This window comes from Hemitrygon akajei, chromosome 27 (genome assembly GCF_048418815.1).
Source record: "Hemitrygon akajei chromosome 27, sHemAka1.3, whole genome shotgun sequence".
NCBI classification, from domain to species: Eukaryota; Metazoa; Chordata; class Chondrichthyes; order Myliobatiformes; family Dasyatidae; genus Hemitrygon; species Hemitrygon akajei.
In genome coordinates, this window is record NC_133150.1 from 15,630,463 (window position 1) to 15,640,351 (window position 9,889).

Below are 9,889 nucleotides of genomic sequence, written 5' to 3' on the forward strand. Positions count from 1 at the left end.
CTGGAAATGATGCAAGTTGTGGGGAATGATGCATTGGATGTGGAGGCTCATGGGGTGGTTGGTGAGGACACTGTTACTGCTAAGGTGACGGGAAGATGGGGTGAGCGTGAATGTTTGGGTATTGGTAGAGATCCGGGTGAGGGCATCATCAATGGTGGTGGACGGGAAACCCCCTTCTTTGGAGGAGGATAGATGATGAGTCTTTTTGCGACTGTTACAAGTAGAGTTACTCATCGATCATGGCTTAGAACTCAGTCCTTTGCTTGTGTAGTAATAACGAAGTGTTCCACCTCAATGCCACATTCATAACCACATACAATAATGATCGGAAATACTGAAATATTATTATTTAAATTAGAGGGGCTGTCAGGTGATTTTAAATTAAGACAATTGTGAAGTATTTATTCCCTACAGAAATGTTGTCCACCTTTACCCCCTTGCTCATCATGTTTTTAACTTGAGCATCTATACAATGCCATGTGGTTATTGACACTGGTGGTCAGGCATTGGGAATTTACTGCCAGGTTCACACTGAATCTATTGAGGGAGCTCAGATGTTGAACAGTGCAACTAATTAATATGGAAGTGTTTGAGTAATTGTCATCAGTTAGATGAAATTAAGCACATTGGTTATGTTGTAATATTTGGTTATTTTAATTGTTTGACTATATTTCAACTGAGTGCTAGAGATGATGTACATATCAACAGTTGAATAGGTTTTGACATCATAGGCTACCAAAGGTCCATTTAAAAACCCATATGCAGAGTTGGAGGTTCTATTTCCTGAGGACTAGATGCCATCAAAGGAGTGCAGCTTAACAGACCACCTGCCATGGACGCAATTAACCCATGGGACTAGAAGAGGTTAGTGTGCTACTAGAATTATTCTGAGGATTAACCACAAAGTGTGGCCTCATTTAAAATTAATTAGGACGCTGAGAATAAGTTATCAGTCTCAATTTCTTTGCTTGCCTTTTGAACACATATATTGGTAGCCTCAAAAACTTACCTCGTGGAGTTGATTGTACTCACTTTACTGACAAGTACTGACACGTGTGAAAATGAATGGATTAACATGGAACGTAATATGGAACCAGTTTATTGACCCGAAAAGATGTTCCTTACAGTTACCCAAAAGTGAACAGTTGCAGAGTGCCACTGTAACCAGTGCTTTAGCCATTCATGTACCATGTAGAGTATGCGCTGAGCAATTATACCTTTCTAAATGTCCCAACCACTTCCGTGCACGTGATGGACACTTCGCAGTAGCAATGTAAATTGCAAACAAACACACCTTCCCCTTCGTCACCTGAAGTAGGTGTTACCAAATGAAGCTGATGTCCCTATTGTGATGGGGTCCCTTGATATTTATAGCTTCTGCATTGCATTGTTGTTCTTACATTAATAAATTGTTTTATTATTGTCACATGCCCCACAATACTGTGATTAACACGTCTTGCATACAGATCGATGCATTACAACAGTGCGTTGAGATACTACCATGGGCAGGGAGAAATGTACATAGAACATGGGACAGAGAAGAGTACAACACAGAAACAAGCCACTTGGCCCACAATGTTGTGCCGAACCAGGTAAAAAGCAGATCAAAAACACCCAAACACTAATCCCTTCTACCTTCACCATATCCATATCGCTCCATCTTCCTTACATCCATGTGCCCACCCAAACATCTCATGAAAGCCTCGAATGTATTTGTCTCTACCCACCATACCAGACTGTGTATTCCAGGCATTTATGACTCTCTGAGTAGAAAATTCACCTCCCTCCCCGACATCCCCCTTAAACCTACCCCCTCTCACTTTCAAAGCATTTCAATCCTGGGAAACAGGTACTCTCTGTCCACTCTATCTGTGCCTGTCATAATCTTGTAAAGCTCTATCAGATCTCCCGTCAGCCTCCGAGAGTCCAGAGAAAACCAACCTGAGTTTATCCAGTCTCTCATGATAGCACATGCCCTCTAAACCAGGCAGCATCCTGGTGAAGCTCTTCTGCACCCTCTCCAAAGCCTCATTGTCCTTCCTATGGTGAAGCAATCCGAACTGTATGCAGTACTCAAATATAGACAGAGTCCAAGCTCGGGAGGCTGTTGTCTGTGGTGTTCCGAGCTGTGCCATATCTCTTTAAGCAATGTCACGGGAACAGGCAGAGCAGTTACCAGACCGAGCCCTGATGCACCCAGACAGGATGGTACAGTGGTAACAATTGATCACTTCTAGTGGTAAATCGGCCAGCAATCTCCATGCCTCATCCTTCTCGGATAATGGGGAGTGCTTTCGAATATTTAACCTTGGATTGAGTGCTGCATCGATGATGAGAAATCTTACATTGAAGAGATCCTTATTTTTTTGTCAGATCAGGAATAAGAGTTTTCATTCGATGTTAAGCGATAAGTTCAGATAAAGCCAGCATGGGAAGCATACAAATTCATTCCCAAGGATTAAGTAGTGTTTGCGGTATTTACTGTCTTTCAAAATCATTGTATTTCGTACTGATAGATTGTGCTTTTGAACATCAAATGTGACTGTACTGGCAGTTTTACCTTGATCGGGAATTGAACTGTAGCCAATGTGGAGTTCCTAATGGAGTTCTTGTACTAGAACCTCTTGACTCTGTGTCTGTACAATGTTGTTTGAAATAGTGTACACATTCTCTGAGTGTTGGAGTACACTTTCAGAACTCCCATTGCCAGGCATAATTACAATTGACCCTGAACATTGTGAGCAGTGTTGACTGTGTTTTTAAAATGCAAATAGGGCCGCACAATACTGGAAATACTAAAGCTGGTGCCTCACAGTGCTCATTACAGACCTGGATGCTATTTGTGTCCAGTCGATGCATTCTCGCCGTAACCACATGGGTTTCTTCTTAGAGTGCTGGCTTCCTTCTATGTGTCAAAGACATAGGGACTGGTAGGTTAATTGGCCAATATAAACTGCCGAAGTGCGTAAACAAATGAAAGTACTGGGGGGAGGTGGTGGAGGCAGAAATTGATGAAACTTTAGAGGGAATGAAAAAAAAGATACTAATAAAAGATTAGTGAAAATAGGTGGTTGATGGTTGTCCTGGACTCAATGCCTAACTGCTGGGTTTTTACTTCATTGTACATACCGTATATTGTTACTTCCCTTCCTTTTCTTTCACATTCTTCTGTAATGTCTAGAGAGAGTTCTGCACATCCTTCTTCAGTCAAACATCACAGAAAATTTACAATGCAGAACGAGATGTGGAAAAAATACCCACCAGTACAAAAAATAGAAGAAAGGTATTAAATGGTGAGAGATTGGCAGGTGTTAATATTCAAAGGAAGGAACATATGCTTGTATAAGCCTTTGGTATCTAACGATCAGATGCAGCTAGTGATTTGGCAAGCAAATAATTACAAATGGATTTGAATAGAAGTGTAAAGGAGCCTTATTGCAACTGTATGGAACTTTAATGAAAGGCCAGCAGAAGAATTTTAAAGGCAATTCAGTGTGGATTCCCAAGACTGATTTCAGAATTATTGAGTTTCCAGTATAAGGAGAGATTAAGTAGATTAAGCCTGCACTCTAGGCGTTTAGAAGAATGAAAGGAGATGTCATTGAAACTTATGAAATTCTTGCAGGCTGGAAGTAGGGCACGTGCTTCCTCTGACTGAGGAGTCGAGAACCAGGCATCACAGTCCAGAAATAAGTATACTTTTAGGACTGAGAAGAGGTGAAATTTCTTCCGGTATAAGGTTTCTTTGTAATCTTTGGAATTATCCACCATGAAGAGTGTGGAATTCCAGTTAATTATTCATTCAAATAGAGAGCCATAGATAACTGGATAGAAGGGGGAAATCAGGGTAACGGAACAGTGCAGGAGAATGACACAGAGGTAAGAATCTCTGAATTTCAGAGTCAACTCAAAGAGATGGATGTCCTATTTCTGCTCCTGCTGATGTTGTTGGCCATTTTGTCCATTGCCTTTGATCAATCTTTGGGTCTAAAACATTGCAGGTCACAACACTGTGTACTCTTTAAATATGATGAAGATTTGTACTGTTTCCACCTTTTCAGACAATGAGTTCCAGACCTTTACCAACCTTTGCATAAACTTTATTCCTCATTTCTTCACTAGTCCTCCTACTGATTACTTTAAATGTATGCCCCTCTTTCCTGAGGGAATAAAGGTCTCCACTGTTTCCACTGTTTAGTCTGCTCATGATTTTATACACCCCAAATCATTTTCCCGTCAACCTTTGTTCAAAATTTTAAGAAATAACCTGAGTTCGTCAAATCTTTCTTTCCTTCCTCCATTTTCTGCTCTTGGTAATATCCTCATAAATCTCCTCTGCACCTTCAAAGTACAGTTATTATCGAAGTATGTGTATATTACACAACCTTGAGATTCGTCTCCTAACAGGCAGCCATGAAACAAAGAAACCAGAAAAAAACATTAAAGAGACCACCAAGCACTCACTGTTCAGTGGGAAAAAAATCAAATCACGCGAACGATAAACACAAGCAAAGAGCATTCCGAACTGAAGTCCTCAAAGGGAGTTCGTCCATGGACCATTAGTTCAGGCAGAACAGAGCAACGAACTGAACTGACACAACCCTCGCCTCGGGCCCCAATACCCTGAACTTTTTAATCTGGTCTGTCCCTAAGTCGTTGTCCAAACATTGGGTTAGGTTGCTTCAGTATGCTCTGGGGCCTGGACTCTGCTGCCTCGATTCGGCCTGTACCCAACCTTCCTGCTTGGCCCTGTGCTTAAATTGATCGAGCCTTGGGTCTTCCTCACTCACGGCGATGGGCCCACTGCCTCAGCTCAATTCTGTCACATCAAATTACCTCCCAGTCCAAAGGGATGTTACAGATTATTACTTGCGATGATCATTTGCCAGAAAGTAAGACTGATTAACAAAGTATTTCTTTGTTTTCCTTGTTTGATAGCCACCGGACAGAAGTCACTGAGGTTCACCAATGCCATCTTAAACCAATGCAATCACTTCTTTCCTGTAATGCAGTGATCATAAGTGCATGAAAATTTGAGAACCACTTCTCATTCCTAATATTCAATGGTTTGCCAAATAAGCGACTTTAGCTACAGTACCTTTTAAACTGACCTGCTACATATAATGATTTATGGCCATAAATTAATGCTACTCCTTTCCTTTGAACTATCAGTGTCACCCCCACTCCCCTTAATTATCTACCTCTTTGCTTTGTTGCATCACCATAAATGCACTTCCACATACTTCTCTGGATTAAATTTAATTTGTTTCTTTCTACCTGTCACAACCGCGGATTCTGCGACACAGCAGATATGGCAATTGCGCTCGTGAATATGCACGTATGAGCTAATTATTATTTCATTGTGATGGTATTTAACTCCATTCTTTTCCTTGTAGCGCTTGTCGAGACTAGAGCAAAGTCTTGCTGCCTGCTTGAATTTGGCCTTGCGTGAGAAATTGGACTGTCGAGTCAACTGACTGTGAAGACTAGTCGTATTTGCTTTATATTTATTTATTCCTTTCCGCTGCAGTGTTGGCTTTGTTTTCCATTTAGTTAGCGAACCTGTTTGGCCTGGCAGTTATTGTTTTCCTTTCCCTTTTACTCTATTTGCATTAAAGTCTGTGCACTATTGACCTACTTCAGTCTGTCTCTCTCTGCACTTGGGCCATACCTGAATAGATTGACACTACCTAACTTAACAGACACTTTACATTACTCAGAAACTGAGGTTTTTTTATCCTCACTCTAATCACATGGTGTATGCAAGCTTCTTTGTTCCCATGATTAAATTTAAATAAAGCACTTTATTTTGTATCCTTATTGTTTTACCTTGCTTTACCCCAGGGTGCTGTGTAATAATCTGATCTGTATGAATGACATGCCAGACAAGTTTTTCACTGTATCTTGGCACATGTGGCAACAATAAACCAATACCAGAGATAGTCAAGGCCTATACACAATTCTGACAAACTGTAAGCCTGGATTGGAACTTCACAGTTATCAAAACATTTCCAAAGTGAGCAGTGCTTGCCAGTTTCAGCAGTTAGGGCGGGTGTTAAAAACCAAATTTCCCCTGCAATTACATTCAGATGTGTGAACAGTCAGTCTGGACAGCTCACCAAGATGAAAGCGGTCTGTAAACAAATGTGGCCCCAGCCTCAACATTACACTTCACTGCTCTACAACTCATTCCTGTTATAAGCATATTACTAGATGCTTTCGCACCTGTACAATTTTTTTGCTCATGTCAACTTTTCTACTTTTTAGAAAGTTTTGCTTTCTAACCCCCTTCTCCTCCAGATTTTGCAAACAGTATTAAAGGAATTGCTTGTTGCTCACCTTGAAGGAAGCTGCCAATGAAGATCCTGTGATCTGTATTTCCCCCTTTGCAATATATACTGGCATTCAACAACTGTGATGTTACCTGGCAGGCCTGGCAGCCAATCACATTGTAGAAAAGCTGCAGAAAGCAAACCAGAATGTAAAAGGTGCAATGCTTCAACTATTTATTAAAAATGGCAGCAACTCTATTTTATAACTTTAATAAAATATTAAAACAGCATCTATTTTGAAAGTTAGATAACCTGGAGCATGCCACAATAGGATACACCAGGTGGATAAGTTACCGATAAACAAAAACAGAGAACTGAATTTTCTTATGTTGCTGTATGTAGGCTTCTCAGTAACTGCTGTTGGATCTCCTCCATACACGAGTTACTACGTGATGCACCATCAATAACTCTCTGAGACGTGAGGTGAGATAGCAGCTTTTATTGACTGGAAGAAAGAACAAGCAGCAATTGACCACCATGCTACATCCTGGAGACTGAGTCACCTTTATACCGGGGTCTGGGGGAGGAGTCACGGTCAGTGGGAGGAGCCACAGGAGCAGTCAGCGGGGGGGCATGTCCAGACAGGTATATGTAGTTCACCACACTATGACAGCTGCAGCATTATTTCTGACAGGAAGTTCTGAGCCAATAGCTCTATATCACTTTCACCAATCACCTTTCCAGCTCTTAGCTTCATCCCACCCCCTCCGGTCTTCTCCTATCATTTCTCATTTCCCACTCCCCCCACTACTTTCAAATCTCTTAGTATGTCTCCTTTCAGTTAGTCCTGACGAAGGGTCTCGGCCCAAAACGTCGACAGTGCGTCTCCTATAGATGCTGCCTGGCCTGCTGTGTTCCACCAGCATTTTGTGTGTGTTGTTCCATTTTAAATAGTTTACTGTTAACTTTGCACTAAGGCATTATGTCTTCATGCTGGTTAATCTGGCATGCACTTCAGTTAGATGGAAGTGTTGTGTGATCACAGCTGGAAGGTGGTCTTCATGATATCTTTGCCTCAGATAACATTAACAATGTCTCACCTTTGGCTATGGTAAGATATTGGAAGGCAAAGGTAGCATAAGACATAAGTTGGAGGAAAATATTATATTTAGGCTGAAAGTTGACAGATAACTTTCTTAGTTTCTTAGAAGAAAGCCTTAGCAGCTTTCTTCTTACCCCAGTCAGGAGGCATTCTTATTGCACTCTCCCCTTCTGACTAGAGTGGCAGTAAGGTTAGAGCATGGAGGAAGGCAATTTGGTACATGGGACCTTGCTGGTTGTAAACAAAAGCAAATTCATTGGAACCACTCCCCTCTAACTCCCCAAGCTCCGGCTATATTCTTTGCTTCCAGTTATTTACACAATACCCATCTGACAGCCACCATTAATTCTGCCTCACTACACCCCTCCCCCACCAATCTGGGCAATGCATTCCAGATCTTAACACTCCACCGCATACTTCGCATTTTGTCATGTTACTTTTTGTTCTTTTGTTTGTAACCTTCATCTTATGTCCTTTGTTCCTTGATCCATCCATGAATGGGAACAATACCCATTTTAGTTTTTATGATTTTGAAAGACCTTTCTTAAGGCTCCCTGTTCCTAGCCTATCTAGTCCATCCATGTAATACAGTCTGTCTTCCCCGAGGTAATTCTACTGCCTGGTCTATAAGGATTTCACATCTTTTCTAAGATGTTCAGAACTGGACACAAGACTCCAGCTGTGGTCAAATCTGTATTTTATAAAGTCTCAACATGACCTTCTTGTAATTTATTTATAAAGCCCAGGATCATAGAGAGAATCAGTACAGAAACAGGCCTTTCAGCCCACCATATGCTATCTTATTCACCCCAAATATTCCTCTCCTCACCAAGTCTATGTCCCACCTACACACCAGTGGTAATTTATAGTAACCAATTACCTACTAACCTGCACATTTTTTGGGGATGTGGGAAGAAACTGGAGCACCTGGAGGAAACCCATGCAGCTACAGGGAGGCAAAGCAACAACAGGTTAGGATTGAACCTGGCTTGCTTGAGCAGTGAGATAGTGGCTTCACTAGCTCTACCAATGTGACACCCATTTGTCAGATCAGCTTTCTTTTGGACAATTTTCTGAACGACTTCTCTTAATTAATCCATACTTGTCCAATAGGGAGAAGGATGGAACACTGAAGGCAAAATTAGCAAGTGTAGCCAAAGTTGAAGAAAAGGTAACAGATGCCCTGAGTTTCTGGTTGTCTATCATTTTAACTCTCCATCCCACTCCTACTCTGTCACTCCTTGCACTGTTCCAATGAAGACCAATGTAACCTTGAGAACTGCATCTCTCTGTCTATATACATTGTATTTCTTGAGTTTAATGTTCTACTTTCATATTATTAGCTATTCAGAATTGCTGACTCAGTGTAAACAAATTAGTAAATGCTTAAGTGACTATATAAAGCAGATAATTAACAGGTTTCAGAAATCAAATGTTAGCAATAACTTTCCATTTCTCTCCAACTATATTTTGAAATTCTTTCTTTGCACACTTCTTAATGTACTTTCTGAAATGTGTGTTATTGGGAGGGAAGAATAAATTGTTGTGTTACATAATGCAGACTTTTGTTGATTTATGCAAGATAAGTACATATAATAAACTTAGTGTGTTTGTTCTACACTGTTCTCCAATATTCTTCAAATGAATAAATAATAATTGATCTGAAACTGACAGAAAAAAAAATACGACCAATCCTTGGTAGTTCTGTTGCATTCAAAGAGGTTAGGAACACAATGCACATTTGGATCTGCTAAGTAGGCTAATTTGAGATCTAAAGCACAGTTCAAAGTATTGTGCATCTGATGAGACAGGCTTAGAAATGTTTTTGAAATAGTGATAAAAGACAAAGTAAGTTTTAAATGGTAGAAGTAAGTCTTGCAATAGAAAATGTACCATCTTTTGATTTTTATCATTTGGGTTCCATGTATGCCTCGAGTATTTGAAATATCAGTTACTGAGGAAATGAGTTGAATGTAAAAATAAAAATTCTGGAAAATATTCGAGCAATTGATAGTGACAAATGTTGCAATCCACAGATGAAATTCTCACAATGAAATAGAGCTTAGCCTGCCCTTCTCCAAGGAAAACTAAAAGTTTCCATAGAAATGTGCATCTACATATTCTGGTTTTAATATAATGCAAAGAAAATATAATGCAAAGAACAAATAGAAACTTGTAATATATTGATTCTAGGGAATTCATACTCCCTCCCAGTCTTTGCCAACATTACCCTTAAACAAGTATTAATTAAAGGAAACTTACAGGAAAACTGCATATATACATAGTTTAAGACATACATACTTTAAAATATCTTACATTGATTGCAAACTCATGCTACAAATTAACAAACATTGCTCAAATTCTTATGCTTCCTACTCAACATTTTTATGGTTAAGTATAGAAACCATAAGCTGTTAACAGTTATACAGTTTTCGAATAGAGATCCTTCAGTCTAACACATCTATGCCCACTGTGTGCCCTGTGAATTAGTGCCATTTGCCCTCTTTGGCCCACA